A 26174-nucleotide genomic window follows, 5' to 3' on the forward strand; every position below is an offset into this window, starting at 1 on the left:
AGCTGATCTCCCTGTGCTATGCGGCTGCTACCCACTAGCTATCCATTTTACATTTGGCAGTGTATATATGTCCATGCCACTCTCACTTCGTCCCATCTTACCCTTCCCCCTCCCTGTGTCCTCAAGTCCATTCTCTACGTCTGTGTCTTTATTCCTGTCCTGCCTCTAGGTTCTTCATAAGAAAAGGTGACATTTTTAACAAGGATAAGAGTTGAAGGAATGAATTACATGGATAGGTGTGGGAAGAGCACTCCAAACAGACTAAACAACAGTACAAAAGCCCTTATGTGGGAGTGTGCTTTTTAGGAAGCAGCAAGGACGCTAGTGTGGCTGCAGGGAGTAAGTGAGGAGGAGGAACACGAGAGCGGGAACATGGGAAGGTGGGGCTTTGCAGGCTGTTGTCAAATTTTTATCTTTTACACTGAATGAGATAGGAAAGTTTTAAGCAGAGCAGTGACACAATTCACGGTTTTATTGTAGCAGCAGGACTACTTGGTTCCTTGTTGAAAAAAGAATGAGGAGTGAACAAGCATAGGAGCAGACAGATCTCTTTGAGGAATATATGTATATATATATATATATATATATATATAAATATTATGTTAATATTATATATATGTAATATATATAATAAATACATGCCCGGTTGAAATTAGCCTTGAGTATGACAGAAAACATTTCATTCAACAACTTTTAATAGCTTGTCTTCATTAATCAATTAGAATAGTCTTGGGCTTCTGTGGGATAGTACATAGATACTGCTGGGTTTATCAAGGGATATATTATAGTGAACAGTGTTAATGTTATTTTGTTATATTTTTGAATATTTTTGCAGCTCAGAAATTAGAATTTGTTGTCTCTGGAATTATGATGCAGGTTCATCAGAAATATATAGTCAGAAATATAATTAGATAAACAGATTCCATTTTACACATAGGTTATGGACCTAATTACAGTTTTTAAAGCTTTCCATCTCCCTGCCTAAATGCTGGTTCTAACTAGTTGGATTTACTCTTTGTTTGGGTCTCTGCCTTTTGCATTAGAGACTTTCCACAGGTGTTTCTGCTGACTGCAAGCTCTGTATACTTGGGAAAGGTTGGGAGATTGTGGGTGAACTATAGGGTATTTTGTGGTCTGGTTAATTGAGGAGGCTCTTGAGGTCTTTTCTCTTGATCTGGTCAGATTCAGTAGGAAGAACCTCCCGTTTGCCTGCCCAGAGTGTATAAGCTTGACTGCCAGTGTGTAGGGAGCTGAGTTAGAGACTAGAGCAGGGACTCCCAGTATTTTAATGAACTGTTTCCCGAATTTCCCTGATTTTATATGGCAACCTCACCCTCAACCATATCTGGCATCTCCCAAGTCCGAGATGCTCTTTTTGGCTCTTTGCAGAGAATAGAGCGCCATTCTTCTGCTGGAGGAGGAGAGTGGTAGTCTTCCAGTTAAGTGTCTAGGACCTAGCTTAGGACCTAATTACATCCTGAAAAAACTTTCAACTACTTCTTCATTTTTTTAATAGCCTCAATTTTACCTCCACCTCCACTCAATGTTGAACCATTTGAGCATTCTGCCATGCAAATTGGGTTACATGCCAACTTTCCACAATGCTCACTGAAGATTTAGCTTTCCCTTCTGTGCTAAATCATTTGCACTTATCCTTCTGCATAAGTTTTGTGAGCATTGTCTCCTTTCGCATTCCCTTTGTTTTTATGGTATAATTCCTTTAAATATACCCTTAATGTCATTATTGTCACTTAGGAGAGAGTGGAGTTATGCTGTATTTACCCTGCTGTTCCTCCTTTACTTTTTTCGAGTCATGTTGGCTACCCTCCCAAAATTCTGTGAGGTAGACAAGCAGGCATCCTCATCACTTAACAGGTGGGAAGACAGAAGCATGCAAGATCAACAGAACTGTCCAGTATTACAGAGCCTGACAGTAACAAAACTGAATAAGAATGAGGAGTTCTGGACTTTCAGAGATCGATTTACCACCTTTTCCACAATGATTGCAAAACAGCTACTTGGGAAAGAACAAGGACAAAAAGCTAGATCTAGATTGTCATTACTTGCTTACATTGTATTGATATCAGCTGTATCAAGTCCCAAATATCTGTCCATATATCCACTGCAAAAAACAACATGAGGTGTTTATTAAAACTATATAATCCCAGATACCACAGCAGACCTACTGAATCAGAATCTTAGAGGGAGGGCACACAATATTTGTTTTATTTTGTAATATGTTTCCCAGGTGCTGATGTGCAGGAAGGTTTGGAGCCCACAGAACTAGACTTCCTTACTTCCTTAAATAATGACTTTCAAGGATTTTTTTTGTGAATTTGGACTTAAATGTTTCTTTGTGCTTCAGTTCTTTAATTCTGTTGTCAAATAGAGGGTAGACAATGTTTACAGTGTGTCACTTTAGCTTATCTTCTTTAGCTACCTATTAAGTATCACAGTATCAGTGGGTTCTAGGTTAGAATATTCTTCCAATTGAAGTTTGGAAGATAACCCAAAGATTTTTAGTCCCATACATGGAGTCAGCCAGTGCTTAGCACATATATGATTTCATAATCAAGAAGGGTTTACCAGTTAGGACATATTCAGTTTAGCAAGACCAGTTATGATTGCCAACACATAGGTGCTTATAGAATTGTATAAGGTAATAGCTTTTGACCATAAATTATTTTAGAAAGTTTTAAATCTAAATGTGTTAGATGTTGAGTAATTTGGTCTACCTCCCAGCCTTTGAAGGGGTCAAAATAAATTAAATTTTCCTTTATTTGGTACTGATGACTACAAATTTTAAGAAATACAAAATAATGTAAATGAAAATAAGGATAGGTGTGAGATACTGTCAGTGAAAAGGGTGCATATTTTAATCAAAACGGTAATCAGGCTTGTGCAGTACATCACACTACAGGGCTAAGAAGAGGACTCATGTAGTGTCTGGGTCAGGTAAAGGGACAAGTGCCGAATGCAGAGGTGATTTATTTTTTATTTTTTTCTTAATTTTAATGCAATTGATTTAATCTGGGGACTATAACTTTTAGTTTTTATTAAATTTTTTCTCTCTTCCTGGAAGAGCATACCAAAACACTTGATGGAATGAAGGTGAGAGTTGGCCTGAAACTTTTTATGTAAACTAGGAGTTGGACTTTTTCTTAAAAGGCCAGATAGTAAATATTTTAGCCTGAAGGCTCTCAGGTCTTCTCTGTAGCAACTACTCAACTTCACCATTGTGAGAAGTCTGTTAGGAACAGTATACAAACAAGTGAGCATGGCTGTGTTCTGATAAAACTTTATTTACAAAAACAGACCATTGTCCATGTGTCCTAGTTTGCCCACTCTTGCTTAGATTCTTCTGAATGTACGGATTTGTTTTTCATTTACATGTAATTTCTTTTAGTCCAATTTAATTATCTTTAAATACAAAAATTAATTAAATTGGACTAAAAGAAAACACTGGTATTTTAAATCAAATAGCAGAGGAGGTTAAAAAAAATCTGCATCTTTAATAACCAGGGTTGCCTTAAATTACTAACAAGTTCTGAAACTATTACGGAAGTCCTAAATTTTGTGATGGAGTTTAATGCAGGCAATGGTGATTAATTTTGCCTATTTACTTGGCTTTGGGATGGTATGTTTTGAATTTTATCTCAAAAATAAAACACAAAAAGTTCACACCTAATTAATGTTTTCCAATATTAATAGTTTTATCTAATACATTATTCAAATGATTTAATGATAAAATAGCTTTAAAATATTTAACAATGAAGGTATATTTTCCATTCCTGACTTTTAATGTTATTTCAGTCCATTTAAAAATTTTGTGGGAAGAAAATATTGTCAGGAGAAAGCTAATCATCAATTTGCTACAGCTGAAACTGGCACAGCTGGTGGATGAGTGTCTTAATGTATTTCTAGATTAAGCCAGGCAGTTTAAAGAAAACATCATGCAAAAATTCAATCTGCTCTGGGTTTAAAATAAAGTCTTCATCTGTGTTGCTGCAGAAAGAGTAACTACCTTATGTTTTGTCATATTGTAGTGGATTATCTTTAATGAAACCTATATCCCCCACAGCATTATTGTGATATTTTGTTTGTCTTGGTCTACTCTAATGCAATGGTTTAGGTTTAGTGAACAGAAGAATGGATTTTACTCTTAGTAATGCCCTGGCTGGTTTTCTTTCCTGAAGTTGTAAATGAAAGCAATTCACACACATTTAGAAGGAGACCTATGCTATTGATTTCAGTGGGTTCCCACAGCAATGATAATGCTGATGTCTTGGTCTCTGAAAAATTCTAAGAGGTCTTCACAAAGGAAATCATTCATAATGTATTTCTTTAAAACCAGAATATAGTATGATTCAGTTTGAAAAGGAGAAAGAGAATCCTTCCATCCATCCATCCATCCATCCAACATTTCTCCATATATATATGTGTGTATATATATATATATATATATATATATATATATATCTATATATATATATCTATATATCTATCCATTTATATATCACCATCCATTATTACCTCTCACTCATCCATATTTCCATCCATCCACCTGCCTACTTACTAACATACCTACCTACCTATCAACTTTCTGAACTGTGGGAGTTGTCTTTTCTCTTAATTTCCACCCTACACTTTCTGTACCTGGGGATTTCCATCTTTACTATCCCTCTTTCATCCTTTGAGTGCCTTCTCAGGATTTCACTTAGCTCTCCTACCCTTACTCACAGCTTGCCTCAGCCTGCTGCCTTGCACTAGGAGAAGCCCCTGTGCATCTCAAAGGAGATCTCTCTCAGCTTTTCTTCCCTTTCCACAGTAATTGGTATTTTATCCTGTGTCCTGGGTGAAGATCTATGGGAAGAGGAAGCTCTTGGGACACACTTACTCTGTGTATGGTGTTCCTAGTGATTCTAACTTGTTATATCTGCCAATACTTAGCCATTAAAAGATGGTAGACGTTTGGCTGGCTTTTTCTTACTCTATCTATCTATCAATAGAATGGATTCCTCTTCATCCCACAGCTCCACCAGGAGGAAACAAAGCTCTGAATCTTTACTCTCCTAAGAAGAGATCATCCCTTGCTAGAATTTATTGTTTTAGATCTCTTCGCATCTTTAGCTCTGTAATAGATTTTTGAAAAATTATAATTTGTCTCATTTGTTCTCACTGTGAGGATCAGAGCAATGGTCCCTGTGTTAGTTTGCCAGATCTACCATAACAATAATCAAAGACATACTGAATGGCTTAAACAGCACAAATTTATTTTCTCATTATTCTGGAACATAGAGGTCTGAGAACAAGGTGTTGGGAGGATTGATTTCTTCTGAGGCCTCTCTCCTTGGCTTGCAGGTGGTGTCTTCTTCCTGTTTCTTCTCTGTGTCCTAATTTCCTCTTCTCATAGAGACACCAGTCATACTAGATTAGGGCCCACACTAATGACCTCATTTTAACTTAATCACCTCTTTAAAGACTCTATCTCCAAATACAGTCACATTCTGAGGTATTGGGGTTTAGGACTTCAACAAATGAATTTTGGGGAGAACACAGTTCAGCCCATAACAGTCTCATTACAACCTTCTACTGATTCTTTAATTTGAAGCTTTCTGAATCACTTCATTTAGGTGATTCTCTTATGTACACCGTAAAGTTGGGTTTTACTTTGAGTGCTAACATGACAATATTTTTATTTATTAGATGAGTTAACCACAATTTACATTTGTTGATATGACTGATACATTTGATTCAAGGTTTATAGTATCATACATATAATATGTATGTTAGTAAATTTGTACATATACATGAGAAGAGAGTGCTTTTCACAATCACAATGTTATCTACTTTCTTTTCTTTCCCTTTCTGTTTCTGGAGTTTTGGATATGTTGGAAGGTTTGTATTTTGTTCTAGTACTTACTTTTACATTAATACCTTTAAATAATATAAGTAGTGCCCTCTTATTTACATTTTGTCTATGATGAACAATAAATTTAGACTAGAAACTTTTCCTTCCTCTTCCTTTTTCTCTCTTCTACCATCTAATTTTAGTCAATGGTGTTAACTTATTTAGTGTTGATATTTGTACTTTCAAATATGCTAAGCTTTATCAGTTTAAATAATATTTTATTCCAAGCCATAGCTTATGAGCCGACCACAGAATTTGTTTCCTTCTCCCTTTTTTCACTCAAGTTTTATTTTATCCTATTTTTCACAGACTTTTAAAATTTTATTTATTTTTTGACATACAAAAAGCTGGACATAATTAGTATATACAACTTGATGAGTTTGGAGTTAAGTATAAACCCATGAAGTCATCATATCAATCTATGCTGTAAACCTATTCATCATCTCTAGAAGTTTCCTCCTACCCTCTTATTTGTTGTTGTTAGTAGTATATATTATTCTGTGAAAAGAACACTTAACATAAGATCTAAACTCTTAGCAAATTTTGAGTATTCAATATAAATAGTATTGTTGACTATAGGCACCATGTTGTATAGTAGATCTCTAGGACTGACTTATCTTGTATAATTGAAACTTTGTACCCTTTGATTATATCTTCCAGTTTTCCACTCCTCCCAGCCCCTGACAACCACTGATCCACTCTCTGCTTCTATGAGTTTGACTGTTTTCAATTCATCATACAACTGGTATTTTACAATGTTTGTTCTGTGTCTGGCTTATTTCATTTAACATAATGTCCTATGGGGTTGATCCATATTGTCACAAATGGCAGGATTTTCTTCTTGTTTAAGACTGTGTAGTATTCCATTATATGTATATACCACATTTTTTTTATTTATTGAGGTAACATTGGTTTATAACATTATATGAGTTTTGTGTGTACTACATTATATTTTGACTTCTGTATACACTACAGTGTGCTCACCACTGAACGTTTACTTTCCATCCATCACCATACTGTTGATCCCCTTTACCTATTTCGCTTCCCCCTCCACCCACCCAGACTTCCCCTCTGGTAGCCTCTACTCTGTTCTCCGTATCTATGTGCTTGTTTTCATTTTGATTGGTTTGTTCATTTATTTAATATTCAACATATGAGTGAAATCGTATGGTATTTGTCTTTCCCCATTCGACTTATTTCACTTAGCACAGTAACCTCAAGGTCCATCCATGTTGTTGCAAATGACAAGATTTCATCTTTTTTATGGCTGAGTGGTATTTCATTGTATATATATATCACATCTTCTTTATCCATTCATCCATTGATGGGCATTTAGGTTGTTTACATGTCTTGGCTATTGTAAATAATGCTGCGATAAACATAGGTGTGCATTGCATATATCTTTTCAAATTAGTGTTTTTGTGTTCTTCAGATAAATAACCAGAAATGGAATAGCTGGATCATATGTTAGTTCCATTCTTAATTTTTAAAGGAATCTCCATATTCTTTTCCATAAGGGCTACACCAATTTACATTCCCATGACCATTGTATGAGGGTTCTCTTTTCTCCACATCCTCTCCAATACTGGTTATTTCTTGCCTTTCTGATAATACCCATTCTAATGGGTGTAAGGTGATACCTCATTGTGGTTTTGATTTGCATTTCCCTGATAATTAGTGATGTTGAACATCTTTTCATGTGCCTGTTAGACATCTTTATGTCTTTGGAAAAATGTTTATTCAGTTCCTCAGTCCATATTTGAATTGGTGGTATGTTTTTTGTTGCTGAGTTGTATGAGTTCTTTACATATTTTGGATCTTAACCCCGAATCAGATATATGATTTGCAAATATCTTCTCCCTTTTGGTAGGCTATCTTTTTGCTTTGTTCATGGTTTCCTTTGCTGTGCAGAAACATTTTAATGTGATGTAGTCCCATTTGTTTATTTTAGCTTCTGTTTCCCTTGCCTGAGGACACAGGTCCAAAAAGGCATTGCTAAGACTGATGTCCAAGAACATACTGCCTATGTTTTCATCTAGGAGTTTTATGGTTTCAGGTCTTACATTCAAATCTTTAATCCATTTTGAGTTGATTTTTGTGTGTGGTGTAAGACAGTGGTCTAGTTTCATTCTTTTGCATGTGTCTGTCCCGTTTTCCCAGCACCAGTTATTGAAGAGACTATTCTTTCTCCATTGCATGTTCTTTGCTTCTTTGTTGTAATGTGCGCTTATTTCTGGGCTCTCTATTCTGTTCTGTTGATCTCTGTATCTGTTTTTCTACCAATACCATGATGTTTTGATTATTATAGCTTTGTAATATAATTTGAACATCTGTGCATGTGTTACCACCAGCTTTGTTCTTTTTTCTCAGGATTGCTTTGGCTATTTGGGGTCTTTTGTGGTTCAATATCAATTTCAGGATTTTTTTTTTATTTCTGTGAAAAATGTCACTGGGATTTTGATAGAGATTGCACTGAATCTGTAGATTGCTTTAGGTAATATGGACATTTTAACACTGTTACTTTTTCCAGTCTATGATCATGGAACATCTTTCCATTTCTTTGTGTTTTCTTTAATTTCTTTCAACAGTGTCTTATACTTTTCAGTGTACGGCCTTTTCACCTCCTTGGTAAAATTTATTTCTAGGTATTTTATTCTTTTTGTTGTAATTGTAAATGGAATTGTTTTCTTAATTTACTTTTCTGCTAGTTCATTGTTAATGTATAAAATCACAACTGATTCTGTGTATTGATTTTGTACCCTACAGCTTTACTGTATTTGGTTATTATTTCTGATAGATTTTTGGTGGAGTCTTCAGGGTTTCCCATATATATAAAATCATGTTATATCTGTAAACAGTGACAGTTTTACTTCATCTTTTCCAATCTGGATTCCTTTTATTTATTTTTCTTATTTGATTGCTGTGTCCAGGACTTCCAATACTATGTTGAATAAAAGTGGTGACAGTGGGCATCCTTGTCTTGTTCCTAATCTTAGAAGGATAGGTTTCAGATTTTCACTATTGAGAATGATGTTAGCAATGGGTTTGTCATATATGACCTTTATTATGTGGAGGTATGTTCTTTTTATGCCTATTTTATTGATTGTTTTTTTAAAAATCATACATGGATGTTGAATCTTGTCAAGTGCTTTTTCTGCATCTATTGAGATGATCACATGATTTTTATCTTCATTTTGTTAATGTGGTGTATCATGTTGATAGATTGGCGGATGTTGAACCATCCTTGAGTCTCTGAAAGAAGTCCCACTTGATCATGTGTATGATCCTTTTATTAGGTTTGATAATATTTTGTTGAAGATTTTTGTCTCTATGTTCATCAGATATTGGCCTGTAATTTTCTTTTTTTGTGTTGTCTGTTGCTGGTTTCTGTATCAGGGTAATGTTTGTCTAGTAAAATAAGTTAGGATGTGTTCCTTCCTCTTCAATTTTTTGGAAGAGTTTGAGAAGGATAAGTATTAAATCTTCTCTGAATGTTTGGTAGAATTCATCTGTAAAGCTGTCTGGTCCTGGACTTTTGTTTTGGGGAGTTTTTGATTACTGTGTCAATATCCTTACTAGTGATTGGTCTATTCACATTTTCTATTTCTTCATGATTCAGTCTTGGAAGGTTGTATGATTCTAAGAATTTGTCCACTTCTTCTACATTGTCCCAATTTCTTGGTGTATAGTTGTTCATAATACTCTTTTATAATTCTTTGTATATCTGGGGTATCCATTGTTACTTATCCTCTTTTGTTTCTGATTATATTTATCAGACGCTTCTCTCTTTTTTTTCTTAGTGAGTCTAGCTAAAGGTTTGTCAATTTTGTTTATCTTTTCAAAGAACCAACTCTTAGTTTCATTGATCTTTTCTATTTCTTTTTAGTCTCCATTTCATTTATTTCCACTCTAACCTATCTGAGAATTTTCTTGTTTCTTGAGGTAGGTCTGTATTGCTGTTAACTTCCCTCCTAGTACCACTTTGCTGCATCCCACAGATTTTGGTGTGTTGTATTTTCATTTTCATTTGTCTTCAGGTTTTTAAAAACCATGATTTCTTTGTTGACCCAGTGGTTGTTCAGTAGCTTGTTGTTTAGTTTCCACATGTTCGTGATTTTTCCAGCTTTCCTCTTGTAATTGATTTCTAGTTTTATATCATTGTGACTGGAAAAGAAGCTTGACATGATTTAAATCTTCTTAAATTTACTGAGACTTATTTTGTGTACCAATGTATGGTCTATCCTTGAGAATTTTCCATGTACCCTTGAGAAGAATGTGCCTTCTGCTGCATTTGTATAGGATGTTCTATATAAATCTATTAAATCTATCTGGCCTAATGTTTCGTTTAAGCAGCTGTTTCCTTGTTGACTTTCTATCTGGATGACCAATCCATTGATGGTTGTGGGACCCTACTTTTATTGTGTTGCTGTCAATCTCTCCCTTTAAATCTATTGCTACTTGCTTTATATATTTTGGTGCTCCAGTGTTAGTGCATATATATATCAATAACTATTATGTCTTTTTGAAAAATTGTCTCCTTTGCCTTTATATAATGTCCATCTTTGTCTTTTCTTACCTTTTTTGGTTTGAAGTCTATTCTGTCTGATATAAGTATGGCTACACTGCTTTTTTTGACTACCACTTGCCTGGAGTATCATCTTCCATTGCTTCACCTGGAGCCTATGTTTGTCTTTAGAGTGGAGATTAGTCTTGTGAAAACAGCATATAGTTGGGTCTCGTTTTTTTATTCTTCCAGCCACTCTGTGTCTTTTGACTGATGAATTCTATCCATTGACATTTAGGGTGATTATTGATAAGTGAGAGCTTAGTACTGTCATTTTATCTTTTTTTTTTAAAGATTGCTCTATACCTCCTTTGATTATTTTTCCTTGTGTTTGTCAGTTTGGTGGTGTTATATGATGTTTTTCTCAGTTTCCTATTTTTTATGTTTTGTGTCTCTGCTCTAGATTTATGTTTTGTGGTTATGATTAGGTTTGTATAAAATTTCTTATAGATAAAATAGTCCTTTTTCTGCTGATAGCATCTTATCTTCATTTGCCTGTATGGGTTCTGTCCTTTTCCTCTTCCCCTTTTTTTTTGTTGTCTCAAATTATCCCTTTTTATGTTATAAGTTGTTACCAAATTGAAATAGCTATAGTTATTTTTACTGCTTTCCCTCCTTTAACCTTTATGCTATAATAAAGTGTTTAAAAACTTATTCTGTTATACAGTTGCAATTTTCTGATTTTTGTCTATTCATCACCGTACTCAAAGTTTTGTATACTTTTGCCTTTTTGTTTCTAGTAGAAGAGCTCCTTTCAATATTTTTTTTGTAAGGCAGGTCTAGTGTTGATGAATTCCCTCAGCTTTTATTTGTCTGGGGAAAACTTTATTTCTCCTTCACATCTGAATGATAACTTTGCTGGATAGATTATTCTTGGCTGACAGTTTTTTATCCTTCTGTATTTCTATAATGTCATTTCACTCCCTCCTGGCCTAGATTTTCTGCTAAGAAATCTGCTGATAGCCTAATGAAGATTTCTTTGTTTGTTACCATCCTTTTTTTTCCCTGACTGCTTTTAAAATTCTATCTTTGTCTTTGACTTTTGACAGTGTTAATATGTCTCAGAGAAGGTCTTTTTGCGTTGAGGTTATTAAGTGTTCTTTTAGTTTTATGGATTTGTATATCCAGTTCCTTCCCTTGGTTTGGGAAGTCCTTAGCTATTATTTCTTTAAATAGACTCTCTGCTCCCTTCTCCTTCTCTTTTCCTTCTGGGATACCTGTTATCTAATGTTGCTCTTCCTAATAGAGTCAGATAGTTCTCATAATATTTCTTTATTTTTTTAGATCTTAATTCTCTCTCCTCTTCTACCTGTATCATTGCTAGATTTCTGCCTTTGAGCTCACTGATTCTCTCTTCCATATGGCCTGCTCTATTTCCAGTGCTTTCTAATGTGTTCTTCATCTCATTTATTAACTTCTTCAGCTCCAGAATTTCTGTTTGGTTGAATCTTTTTTAGAGTTTCAAACTCTTTGGTAAAGTATTCCTTCTGTTCACTAATTTTATTCTTGAACTCTTGGCTTTCTGAGTTCTTGTAGCTCATTGAGTTTCTTCATGACAGCTATTTGAATTCTTGATCAGTTAGATTGCAGTATTCCATGATTTTAAGTGTGGTTTCTGGAGAATTGTCTTTTTCTTTTTGTGATATCATATTACTGTGGTTCTTCCTGGTGCTTGATGAGTTGTTCCTCTGCTGGTGCATTTGAAATAGTGAACACCTTTCTTTAGGTAAAAGCTTTTTTTTTTTTCCTTTACACTTGATTCTAATGATTCAACAGGTTAGTAGTTAGAGGCTTTTCTTTTGTCTTCCAGTAGGTGGTGGTATAGCACAAGTTTTTGATTCCTCTTACCTGAGCCTCTGGTTATATTTGGGAATCAGTACTTTCCACCTTTCACCGCCTCTGCCAGAGGTGTTGCCTAGTGCCCTGGTGTCCCTGCTTGTGCCTCCAGGGTTGACGGTGCTCTGCTACTGCCTATGTTGCTGGAGTCCTTGCCTGGGGCACCAAGATGGTGGGCACCTGTGTCATGTTGGGGGTCTCCTGGGTTGCGGGCTCTGTCACTGTAGGGGAGGGGGAAGGTGAAGAGGGATGCCAGGGTCACAGGTACCTTTGCCGTATCCAGGGTTGTTGGGTTTGTGGGAGCTGTTGCTTTTGGGGGGGGATGGGAGTCACGGGTACCTTCACAGCTGGAGGGGTTGGGTTGCATGTGCTGTTGTCACTGCTGTCCAGTTCCCCGTGGCTATGGGTGCCACTGCAGCCTAAAAGCCAGAGTCATGTGTGACACCTCCCCTGATGCTACTGGACTCTCTTTGGGCTGAGGGTTCAGCTGCTGCAGCTGGGGGTTTAAAATCTCAGACACTGCCTCCATTGTTCCCTTGGTTCCACCTCCTCTATATGCTCTAGTCCACGTACCTTAAAAGTACATATGTGTGGAATTCTTCAGTGTCATGATGTTTTGGGCAGAGGCACCTTGTTGAGTTATGGATATTTTATTGCTTGTAGATTGAAGGGGAGAGAAAAAGGGAGCCTCTCACACCACCATGTTGTTGACATCACCCACATTTTCTTCATTCATTCTTCTGTCAATGGACATTTAAGTTGCTTCCATGTTTTGGCTATTGTTAATAATGTTTAAACGAATATGGGAATGCAGATACCTCTTTGAGATACTGATTTCAATTCCTTTGGATGTATACCCAGAAGCAGGATTGCTGGATAATATGCAGTGGTCTATTTCAAAATTTTTGATGAACGTCCATACTGTTTTCCATAGTGGCTGTACCAATTTTCATTCCTACCAACAATGTACAAGGGTTCCCTTTTTTTTCCCCCTACATCCTTGCCAACATTCGTTATTGCTTGTCCTTTTGATAATTGCCATCCTAACATGCATGCAGTGATATCTCAGTGTGGTTTTGATTCTCATTTCCTTGATGGTTAGTGATGTTGAACACCTTCTCATATACCTGTTATCCATTTGAATGTAATTTGAAAAATGTCTTTTCAGGTCCTTTGACCATTTTAAAATCAGGTTTTATTTGTTTATTTTGCTGTTTAGTTGTAGAAGTTTCTTATATATTTTGGACATTAACTCTGTAAGACATATGGTTTGCAAATATTTTCTCCTACTCTTAGATTGCCTTTTATTAACAAAAGTTTTATATTGGAGTATAGTTGATTAACAATGTTGTGTTAGTTTCAAGTGTACAGCACAGTGATTCAGTTATACATATACATGTATCTATTCTTTTTCAAATTCTTCTCCTATTTAGGTTGTTACAGAATACTGAGCAGAGTTCTCTGTGCTAAACAGTAGGTCCTTGATGGTTATCTATTTTAAATATAGTAGTGTGTATATGTCAGTCCCAAACTTCCAATTTATCCCTCCCCCCACCTTTCCTGTTTGGTAACCATAAGTTTGTTTTCTAAGTCTGTGAGTCTGTTTCTGTTTTGTAATTTTCTTAATTTTTTCATTTGCTGTGCAGAAGTTTTTTAGTTTGACATAATTCCACTTGTCTATTTTTGCTTTTGTTCCAGGTGTTTTTGGTGTTGTATCCAAGAAATAGTCGCCAAAGCCAATGTCAAGAAGATTTTACCCTACGTTTTCTTCTAGGAATTTTATAGCTTCATGAGTTACACTTAAGTCTTTAATTCATTTGGAGTTGATTTTTGTGTATGATGTAAGATAGGGGTCCAAATTCATTCCTTTGCATGTGGATATCCAGTTTCTCCACCACCATTTATTGAATAAACTATTCTTTCTCCATTGTATATTCTTGGCACTCTCTTCAAAGATGGGTTGGCTATATAGATGGGTTTATTTCTGAGTTCTCTATTCTGTTCTATTGGCCTATATATCTTTTATGTCAGTACTATTCTCTTTTGACTGCTCTAGTTTTGTTAAAATTTTAAAACCAGGAAGTGTGGTGCCTTCACACTTTGTTTTTCTTGCTCAAAATTGCTTTGGCTATTCAGGGTGTTTTTTGGTTCCATATGAATATTAGGATATTTTTTTCTGCTTCTGTGAGGAATGCCATTGACATTCTGATAGGAACTGCATTGAGTCTGTAGATTTCTTTGGATAGAATGGACATTTTAGCAATAATTCTTCTAATCCATGAACATGAGATGTCTTTCCATTTAGTTGTGTCTACTTTAATTTTTTTCATCGGTGTTTTATAATTTTTAGTGTGCAAGTTTTTCACTTCCTTGTTTAAGCTTACACACTTATTTATTTATTTATTTATTTTTGGCTGCGTTGGGTCTTCGTTGCCGCAGGCAGGCTTTCTCTAGTTGTGACGAGCAGGGTCTACTCTTCGTTGCAGTGCACGGACTTCTCATTGTGGTGGCTTCTCGTTGCAGAGCATGGACTCTAGGCACACGGGCTTCAATAGTTGTGGTGTGCTGGCTCGGTAGTTGTAGCTCATGGGCTCAGTACAGGCTCAGTAGTTGTGGCACAGGCTCAGTAGTTGTGGCACATGGGCTTAGTTGCTCTGTGGCATGTGGGATCTTCCTGGACCAGGGATCGAACCCATGTCCCCTACATTGGCAAGTGGATTCTTAACCACTGTGTCACCAGGGAAGTCCCCACTTCCTTGTTTAAGCTTATTCCTTAGTTTATTCTTTCTTTTTTGGGTGCTATTATAAATGGAGTATTTTCTTACTTTTCTTTTTGGATACTTTGTTGTTGGTGTATAGCAGTGCAACTGATATTTGTACATTGATTTCATATCTTGCAGCTTTGTTGAATTCATTATTCTAGCAGTATTTTTTGTGCTGTCTTTAGGGTTTTCACATGTTAGATCATGTCATCTGCAAAGAGAGATAATTTTACTTTTTCCTTTCTCAATTGGAGAACCTTTTTTTTTTTTTTTCTTGTCAAATTGCTCTGGCCAAAATGCCTAGTACTATGTTGAATGGAAGTGGTGAGAGTGAACATTCAATGCCTTGTTCCTGATCTTGGAGGAAGAGCTTTCAATTTTTACCATTAAGTATGATGTTAACTGTGGGCTTCTTATATATGGACTTTATTGTGTTGAGATAAGTTTATTCTATACTTAATTTGTTGAGGGTTTTTATCATAAAAGGATGTTGAATTTTGTTACATGCCTTTTATGCATCTATTGAGATGATTATTTGGTTTTTATCTTTCATTCTGTTAAAGTATCATATTGATTATTTTGTGTATTTTGAACCATCTTTGCATCCCAGGAATAAATCCCACTGGGTCATGGTATATGATTTTTTTTTTAAAGGTCTTAGTTTATTAATTCTCTCATGAAATATCTGCACAATCACCACAGATACAGTCACTGCAGAATCTTTACTCCTTCTTTTTGCCAACACCAACAATGGTCTTTGCAGTCCCCCTGACTTTCTTCATTCTGTTCTTGTGTTCCTTTTGCTGCTTTCTTGAGGTCTTTTTCTTCTCATTCAGGCCACGTCTTGCAAGCCTGTGTTTGGGCTCATTCTTCTTTGCATAATCCAAGGAATTGTAAATCATGCCAAAGCCAGTTGTCTTGCCACCACCAAAATGGGTTCTGAATCTAAATACAAAGATGACATCTGGTGTGGTCTTGTACATTTTGGCTAGTTTTTCCCGAATTTCTGTCTTAGGTACTGTTGCCCTCCCACAGTGAAGGACATCGCTGACCATTTGTTTAAACGCTGAAGTAGTCAGTTGGTCATGATCTTCCTGGTCTGGATAGTTACTTGTCATTCATGATGGTGGCTCATCATGATGTTTTTAATGTGCTAGTGAATCTGGTTTGCTTCACTGGGGAATTCTACCAAACATATAAAGAAGGACTTACACTTTTCCTGCTCAAACTATTCCAAAAGATTGAAAAGAAAGGAACACTCCCAAATTCATTCTATGAAGCCACCATCACCCTGATACCAAGGCCTGACAAAGACACTTCAAGAAAAGAAAATTGCAGGCCAATATCTTTGATGAATATAGATGCAAAAATCCTCAACAAAATATTAGCAAACCGAATCCAAATACATAAAAAGGATAATACACTGTGATCAAGTTGGGTTCATCCCAGGGTCACAAGGATGATTTAACATGTGCAAATCAACTATTGTGATACACCATATTAGCAGAAGAAAAGCCAAAAACCATACAATCATCTCAATAGATGCAGAAAAAGCATTTGATAAAGTTCAACCTTCATTCATGATAAAAACTCTCACCAAAGTGAGTATAGAAGGAACATATCTCACCAAAATAAAAGCCATTTATGACAAACCCACAGCCAACATAATACTCAATGGTGAAAAGCTGAAAGCCTTCCTGCTAAATTCAGGGACAAGACAAGGATGCCCACTCTTACTGCTTGTATTCAACATAGTATTGGAAGTCCTAGCCATAGCAATCAGACAATAAAAAGAAATAAAAGATATGCAAATTGGAAAGGAAGAGGTAAAACTGTCACTATTTGCAGATGACATGATACTCTATGTAGAGAACTGTAAAGTCTCCACCCAAAAACTATTAGAACTAATAAATGAATTCAGCAAGGTTGTAGGATATAAGAGTAATATACAGAAATCTGTTGTATTTCTATACACTAATATTGAAACATCAGAAAGAGAAAGTAAAAAAACCCCAATCCTTTAAAATTGCATCAAAAAACCAAAATACCTAGGATAAACTTAACCAAGGAGGTGAAAGATCTATTTGCTGAAAACTATGAAACATTGATAAAAGGAAATTTTTTGTTTTCCGTATGTTTCATAGTTCTTTTGTTTCTCACTTCCTTTCTTGCTGTCCTTCCTTGTGTTTTGATGATTTGATTTCTTTTCTCATTACCTTTTTTGTATCTACTATAAGTTTTTTCATTGTGTTTATCATGAGGCTTATTGTTATCATAGCCTAATTTAAACTGATAACAACTTAATTTCAACTGCTTACAAAAACTGTACACATTCTCTCAAAGCAAAATCAATTTTTAGTAAATGAGTAGCCTCTATTTATTCAGCTAATAACATATTCTCAAATTAAAAAATTTAAATCCCACATCTTTCTCTTGCAAGGCAACAGAATTGAAGGTTAAAAAGTATAAAGTGAAGTTTGTGAAAGAAAGATACATGAACTGTCATCTGGTATGTAGAATAAAGATGAGTTTTTTGTTAGTTTTTAAATCTACACATGTATTCCTCCTTACACTTTATATTTTTGATGTCAGAATTTACTTCTTTTTATATGATGTATCCATTAACCAATTTTTGTGATTATAGTTATTCTTAATACTTTTGTCTTTTAACTTTTGTACTGGGGTTAAAAGTGATTTATTCACCACTCTTACAGTATTACATTATTCTGTACTTCTCTAAATATTTACCATTACCAGAGAGATATATACTTTCATGTGCTTTTGTGTTTCTGTTTAGTGTACTTTTCTTTCAACTTGAAGAACTCCCTTTAACCTTTTATTCAAGGCAGGTCTAGTGATGATGAACTCCCTCAGTTTTTGTTTTTCTGGGAAAGTCTTTATCTCTTCTTCAGTTTTAAAGGATAAATTTCCATGTATAATATTCTTGGTTGGCCATTTTTTCCTTTCAGCACTTTGAATATTATCCCACTCTTTTCCTGGACTGCAAGGTTTCTGCTGAGAAATCCACTGATAGTCTTTTGGGCGTTTCCTTGTATGTGATGAGTCACTTTTCCTGACTTCACAATTCTCTGTGTTTGACTTTTGATGGTTTAATTTTAATGTTTCTCATTGTAGATTTCTTTCATTTTAACCTCTTTGGAGTCTTTTAGGCTTCATAAATTTTATTTCCATTTCTCTCCCCAGATTTGGGAATTTTTCAGTCTTTATTTCTTTAAATAAGATTATACCCTTGTGACTTTCTCGTCTCCATCTGGGACTTCCATAATGTGTACATTGATTGTTTTGATGGTATCCTATAATTCCCATAGGCTTTCTTCACTCTTTTTTATACTTTTTCTTTTTGTTCCTCTTACTGTGTAATTTCAGATAATTTGCTTTTGAGCTAAGTGGTTCTTTCTTTGGCTTGATCAAGTCTGTGGTTGAAACTTTGTACTGAATTTTTCAATTTGGTCATTGTATTCTTCAGCTCACAATTTCTGTTTCTTTCTTTTTTATGATTTCTATCTCTTTGTTGAACTTCTGATTTCATATATTGTTTCCTTGATTTTGTTTCATTGTCTATCTGTGTTTTCATCTAGCTCACTGAGCTTCCTTAAGACAATTATTTTTAATTCTCTTCAGGAAGTTCACAGATCTCCTTTTTAAATTTTTTTTTAATTTTTAAAAAAATTATTTTTAATTTTTATTATCTATTTAAATTTCTTAATTTTTAATTTAAAATTTTTACTTATTTATTTATTATTAAAAAACTTTTTTTTTAGGTTTGACTGTTAGAGCTTTATTTTGTTTCTTTGGTAGTTTCATGGTTCCCTGATTCTTTATGATCCTTTTAGCTTTGCTTTGGTACCTATACATTTGAAGGAGTAATGTCCTCTTCCAGTATGTATAGACTGGCTTTGGCAGGGAAAAACGTTAACTAGTCAGCTCAGCTGGAGATCCTTGGCAGTCTGGTAGGTAGAGTCCATGAGTGGGCCTGCTGTTGGGGTCTCTGGGTTGGTGGGCATGTGCCAGGGTTCACAGGTGGGCCTGGTGCTGGGGTCTGTGAGTGGGCCAGGTACCAAATTCCATGGGTAGGGCTTGTGCTGGTATCTGCAGTCAGGTTGGCTCTGTACTAGTATCTGCAGGTGGATGGGCCTCGTATTGATATCTCTGGCTGTGGGCCTGGAGCCTGGGTCTATCATAAAGTTGGATGCCCGCTTTACTTTCTTTCCCCCATGAGAGACTTCCCAGGCTAAAGGGATCACTCTTGGCACTGCACTGTGCACTTTTGAAAAAGCAGTGATGGAGGTAAAGTGAAACTGTCCTTCCTACTCTCTTGAGTGCATCTATCCTCATTTCTGTGCTCCACTTGTTTGCTGTAATCTCTCACCTGGATTCCATTGCTCTCATGAAGATATTTTTTTCCATGTCTGGTTGTTAAAATAGTGTTTCTGTGGGGGAATGAAAGCTGGACACTTCTGCCATTTGCTGACATCACTCTAGTTTGTGCTATTTTTATATTGCCAGATCATATTTAATATTTGCATGCTAGTCTTTCATTCTTATCCCCACATTTTAGTCTCAGCTTTTTAAAGTATAATTATTGTGCATGATCATTCCTTTCAGCAAAGTTTCTCCAATAAATTCTTGATTGTCTAGAGATCATTCCATAATAGATTCCCCAGAAAGGGCAATTGGAGAAATATTCCCTGGGTTCTTTCATACCTCTATACTTAAAGGGAATCTTAGATGTAAATAAAATGCTCATCTTGTATTTTCCTTTTGAGTAACTTGTAGGTATTTGCTGTTTTTTGGTGTTGATGTTGCAGTGAGAAATTTGATGCTATTCTTTTTTTTTTTTTTTGAAATGAATGAGTTACATAATTTTATTGTACCATATATTTTTGTCTGTGTTCACAGCTCTATTAATCTAGGTTAGGCAATATTCTGTTATGGAAAAACAATGCTCTATAAAACACAACACTCCTGAAAGCAGTTAGTGTAAGGGCATTCAGATTGAAGGGCAGTTTTTAATACACACGTAAATGAGGATTATAATTTTACATATAAAAGATTAGTGAATCATTCATCCTTTCAGAGTAAAAGAAAAAGTCCTGTTTTATGGCTTAAATTTCTATCTATATACTGTTGACTTCCAAATTGTGTCTCTGGCCTAGACTTCTCTCCTGCATTCCCTACACATCTGTCTAACTGCTTTCTGGAAACATGTAATTGGATTTCTTTTTTTCTTTTTTTGGATTTTATTTATTTTTTATTTTTTTTCACACACACACACTGTAATTTATTTTTACAAGAGATAAATAAACTGACACCAAGCATTGTAAATGGATGACCACAACAAAAGCGACAATGATTGCAATACCAAACACGAAACACACTCATACTATGTCATAATATTGACATTCAGTCCAGTAATCCTCCACTGTAACAGCTCCTTTACTTTGCAGTGATAATTGATTTGTATATTTTTTGCCTCTGAGTCCTGTTCTGTTTTTCTATGTATTATGCATGTCTTGATCTGTTTGCTGAATGCCCAAACAATCTATCTTTCTGTTTGATTTCTAATACTTTTACTGGGAAATATTTGGTGTTGGCCTGGGTGTTTATCCAGGTACATAGTGTGCCATTTCAGGACATTTATTCTTCATTTAATGTCTTTTTTTAAACTGTCACAGATAATTTTCTTAATTAAACTTTTGAATATTACTTTATTCCCTTATCTTGGTCTTTTTTTCAGGGATTCAAATACATGTTGGATTTCCTTCTCTTCTATGTCTATCTGCTTCTCTCCAGACCTTTCTTCTCTTTTTCAATATCTGTTTCATTTTATTCACATTTAACTTAAAAAAAAATACTCTGTTACTGATCATTCTGTAGTGTCTACTTTCTGTTGTGGCTCTTATAACTTCGTCTTTATTTCTAAAATTGTATTTTTTTCAGATTTTTCTTGAATTCTGCATATGCTTCTATTTTCTGGTTCTTTTTCCTATGAATTCTCCCATTTCTGTTTTATGTTCTTTCATAACTGCTGTTGCTTCCTGAAGGAGTGTGTTTTAAAAAGTTCACTTGGGAATGTTATGTTAAAATTTTCATCTGCTTCAGAACAAAAATTTTTGATGAGTTTTCATTAGTTGTTGAAAAATTTAGTTACTCATTTTCATCCTTTGCTTATAGGGAACCAGACCAAATTTATTTTATGTTATGTATTTTGAATCAGATGGATTTTCCTGAACTAGTGATAGGAGATTATTTTAGGGTGGATTTAATCGAAAAAGGACTTTCCAGGTTTCATTATTCAAGGCTTCTCTCCTCTGCAGCCTGAGTCAGGTATTGAAAATATAGCCCTTCTTTCTGGGTGCCACGTCTCCTCTCAGCCTTTGACTTACAAGGCGAGGGGTTCACTTTACCAGTTGTTCGGCATCATCCATGAAGATTTTCTCTCTTTCCTGCTTTCACTGCCTCAGCAGTTCTGTTCTGTTTATTCAAGAGGCTGCTCTACAAGTTTCCTTTTAGTGTAAGGCTCTCTCCTTCTGGAACTGGTTATTTGTGGGAAATTTCTGAAATCTTTCTGGTCCAAGACCTAGAACTTCCTGTTTTATCCTGATGCCCGTTTGCCTCTTTTTCTGGTTCTGTTCTGGTTGGTTGTATCTTGAGTAGTATTTACCCAGAATCTGGAGTTTATTGATATTCTATGTTTTCTAGTTTATTTTTTGTTTGACCAACTTATAGCATTTCCCATTCGTGTGAGGTTCTGTCTATCTTGGGTTGAATATTTGCTGATGATTTTTTTGATCTTTAGCCACCTTTTACAACCCTAACTTTTCATTAGTCTCTCTACATATGTTAACTTTATACTTCCTTTTCTACCCTTATATTTTCTGATTGTTCTGTCTTAGGTCCCCCAGTCAATTTTGCTATTTTGAGGAGTGTTTGGCAATGCTTACAGATATCTAGTGAATTTTGGATTTTTCTCTGTCTCCTACTTTTGCTAAAAGGTAATAATTTTTCAACTTTATTATTCCCTTTGCTCCATGTGAGTTTTAGGAGGAGAACTGGAAAGATTTGATACTAGAAGGCTATCATATATCTTTTGGAACCAAAATTCTTGACCTCAACTTCAATAATGAGAGACACAAATATTTATACGATGTGAGTGATGGCAAATTGTACACAATCATATTCAAAATCACCAAATTGCCTGTAAACATTCATACATTTGGGTATAGGCCTATGGGAAGAGCTACCCACTAATATTAGTCAACTTTTTACTACTTTTAAGTGATGTCCTAAATCTAATCTTCCATTAGTGGCCAAGAACATTCTTTGTATGTAATTTAGCTTTCAGTGTATTCTTTTATTTTAGTGCTTAGAAAATGGCTTGACATGTATATGATCCAGGGGACTTGTTATGAACTGAATGTTTGTGTCCCCTCAAAATTTTTATATTGAAATTGTAACGTCCAACGTGATGGTATTAGGTTTGGCGGCCTTTGGGAGCCCTCGTGAATGGTATTAGTTCCCTCATAAGAAGAGACACCAGAGCTTGCTTACTCTCTCTCTCTCTCTCCCATGTAAGGATACAACAAAAAAGTGGCCATCAGTAAAAGGGGTTGCAGGCTTTCATCTGACACTGGATCTGCCAACACCTTAATCATGGACTTCCCAGCCTCCAGAACTGTGAGAAATAAATGTTTGCTATTTAAGCTCTCCAGTCTATGGTATTCTATTATAGCAGCTAAAATTGATTAAGATAGGCTTAAACAGCAAGTGGTGAATATTGTCATCTATCTACAGCCATTTTATTCTTGCTGCTTGATTTGGTACAAGTCGTTTGACCTTTAGTTCTTTGAAATTTTTATTTAAAAATAAAAAGTTGGATTAAAGTTGCTCTGTTGTGTCAAATGACTAATGACATTGATAAAAAATATTCTTAAAATAAAATAGTATAGTATTGTAATTATAGAGACACATGTAGACATTAGAGTCAGACAGAACACCTGAGATTCAATCCCCACTCCATCGTTTACTGTATGACCTTGGGCAAATTAATTAGCCTCTCTGAGTTCAATTTCCTCATTTGTGAAATGAGGATAATAATGACTATCTCCTGTGTTGTTAAGATGAATGAGATAACAGATAGCAGTGCGTGGTAGTGCTTTTGGGCTGTGTGATTTACATCAGTGACAGTGATCTTGGCTTGACTTTCTTTGTACTTTTTAACCATGGTGACTTAGACACCATGGACACTGGATCCTTTATTTCAAATGTTTATTGATTGCCTTCTAGATGATAAGGTACCATTGTAGATGCTGGTGATATAGCAGTGAATCAAAATCTCAACATTTATAGAGCTTACACTTGTAGTACTATATTTATCAGAGCTTTTCTTGTTAATGTTCTTAAATAAAAAAACATACTTATTGACCCATGTAATTGAACATCTGAAATTCAGGCACAACTGGATCTGGACCTTCAAGGTATATTATTAGGTTTCTCATTCTCCCATTTTTCAGTTTTTCTCTCTACTAAAATGACTTTGTTTATAGGCTAGTTCTCTCCACATGATTGAAAAGATCGTTGCCAGCAGCTTCAACTGTTTGGGTTCTTATACTTACTGGCCTTAGAGGAACCTCATAGATGGCCTCTGATCAGCCCTACTCAGGCCGTATAGCTTCTTTGAAACAATTTCTGGAGTACTTTGCATGACTTGTTCTGAGTGTGGTCCCCTCCCTGCTCCCAGGGTGCAAAAGGGAATGTAGAAGTTTGAGTACTTTTTCCATTTCCACCTCATGAAATGAATTTCCAATAGGAAAGCAGGGTTATTGTTGGAGAAAACTTGCGATCAAGCTATTACAGTTTAGTTTAAGTTCTAAACTATGTGTATCAAAGTTAGGCAGTGTAGGTTGATAGAGTAATTTATTTATATTAGGACTCAAACTCTTTGTACTAATTTGCAGTTGTCAGTGGAGTTCTAGTTATTATACCTTTGTTCTAAAATACCGAGGCTGTCTTTTTATTTTTTTAATTTAAAAAAACTTTATTTTACAAATTTATTTTTATTTTTATTTATGTATTTTTGGCTGTGTTGGTCTTTGTTGCTGTGTGCGGGCTTTCTCTAGTTGCAGCGAGCAGGGGTTACTCTTCCGTGCAGTGCACACGCTTCTCATTGGGGTGGCTTCTCTTGTAGCGGAGCATGGGCTCTAGGTGTGTGGGCTTCATTAGTTGTGGCACACAGACTCAGTAGTTGTGGCTGGAGGGCTCCAGAGTGCAGGCTCAGTAGTTGTGGTGCACGGGCTTAGTTGCTCCGTGGCATGTGGGATCTTCCTGGACCAGGGCTTGAACCTGTGTCCCCGCATTGGCAGGCAGATTCTTAACCACTCTGCCACCAGGGAAGTCCCAAGGCTATATTTTTAAATTCAAGATTGAAGAAAGTGGTCAAATAGACATTAAATTAGTGGAGGAAGGAATATGATGAAAAATGAATGATACTCTTGGACTAATTCATCAGCGTAATTGCTCTTTGTTGGGACCATTATTTTCATAAATCAACATGGTTTTTACAAATGTTTATTGAAGGTACCTTTTATATGTGTGGTTTATTGAAAGATATTTGAGCCTGGATATTTGTGACCTATTCCTGGTTGAATAATTAAAATTGTATGACTTTAAATAAGTCAACTTCTCTGGGTCTTTGATTTATCATCTGCAAGATGTACTGGACCATTCATTAATTCATTTAGCACATGTCTTGATTACCTATTATCTACCTGAAACTGGATGTGCTGGGCATAAAGCAATAAAAAATACCCAGATAATGTCCCCAGCTTATTGATATTGATATTACTGTGGGGTTAAAATAATAAATAAGCAAGTAGATATAAAGTATAATATTGAGTGGTAATAACTACTCTAAACAAGATAAATATAAGGTCCATGATGACAAGGGCCTTGTCTAGCTTCTGCATTTCTTTTTTTCTTTTTTTTAATACAGCAGGTTTTTATTAGTTATCTATTTTACACATACTAGTGTATATATGTCAATCCCAGTCGCCCAGTTCATCCCACCCCCACCCCACCACTTTCCCCCCTTGGTGTCCATACGTTTGTTCTCTACATCTGTGTCTCTATTTCTGCCTTGCAAACCAGTTCATCTGTACTATTTTTCTAGATTCCACATATACGTGTTAATATACGACATTTTTCCCTTTCTGACTTACCTCTTGGCCATCTGTATGTCTTCTTTGGAGAAATGTCTATTTAGATCTTCTGCCCATTTTTTGATTGGGTTGTTTGTTTTTTTAATATTGAGCTGCATGAGCTCTTTATATATTTTGGTGATAACCCTTTGTCCATTGATTTATTTGCAAATATTTTCTCCTGTTCTGAGGGTTGCCTTTTCTTCTTGTTTATACTTTCCTTTGCTATGCAAAAGTTTTAAAGTTTCATTAGGTCCCATTTGTTTATTTTTGTTTTATTTCCATTACTCTAGGAGGTGGGTCAAAAAAGATCTTGCTGTGATTTATGTCAAAGACTGTTCTTCCTATGTTTTCCTCTAAGAGTTTTAGAGTATCCGGTCTCACATTCAGGTCTTTAATCCATTTTGAGTTTATTTTTGTGTATGGTGTTAGGGAGTGTTCTAATTTCATTATTTTACATGTAGCTGTCCAGTTTTCCCAGCACCACTTATTGAAGAGGCTGTCTTTTCTCTGTTGTATATCCTTGCCTCCTTTGTCATAGATTAGTTGACCGTAGGTGCGTGGGTTTATCTCTGGGCTTTCTATCCTTTTCCACTGATCTATATTTCTGTTTTTGTGCCAGTACCATATTGTCTTGATTGCTGTAGCTTTGTAGTATAGTCTGAAGTCAGGGAGTCTGATTCCTCCAGCTCCATTTTTTTCCCCTCAAGATTGCTTTGGCTATTCGGGGTCTTCTGTGTTTCCATACAAATTGTGAAATTTTTTGTTATAGTTCTGTAAAAAATGCCATTGGTAATTTGATAGGGATTGCATTGAATCTGTAGATTGCTTTGGGTAGTATAGTCATTTTCACAATGTTGATTCTTCTAATCCAAGAACATGGC

General features: G+C 35.5%; 1 long non-coding RNA gene and 1 pseudogene across 13 annotated transcripts in view; one reads left to right on the top strand and one right to left on the bottom strand.

Annotated features, from left to right (window-relative positions):
- LOC137768014 (uncharacterized) overlaps window positions 1-26174 on the top strand; it is a 695061-nt gene that overhangs the window by 224670 nt on the left and 444217 nt on the right. The gene's annotated exons all lie outside the window — the stretch shown is intronic.
- Window positions 15796-26174, bottom strand: part of LOC137768709 (small ribosomal subunit protein eS24 pseudogene) — a 28663-nt pseudogene continuing 18284 nt past the window's right edge.

The sequence above is a fragment of the Eschrichtius robustus genome, chromosome 8 (genome assembly GCF_028021215.1).
Source record: "Eschrichtius robustus isolate mEscRob2 chromosome 8, mEscRob2.pri, whole genome shotgun sequence".
NCBI classification, from domain to species: domain Eukaryota; kingdom Metazoa; phylum Chordata; class Mammalia; order Artiodactyla; family Eschrichtiidae; genus Eschrichtius; species Eschrichtius robustus.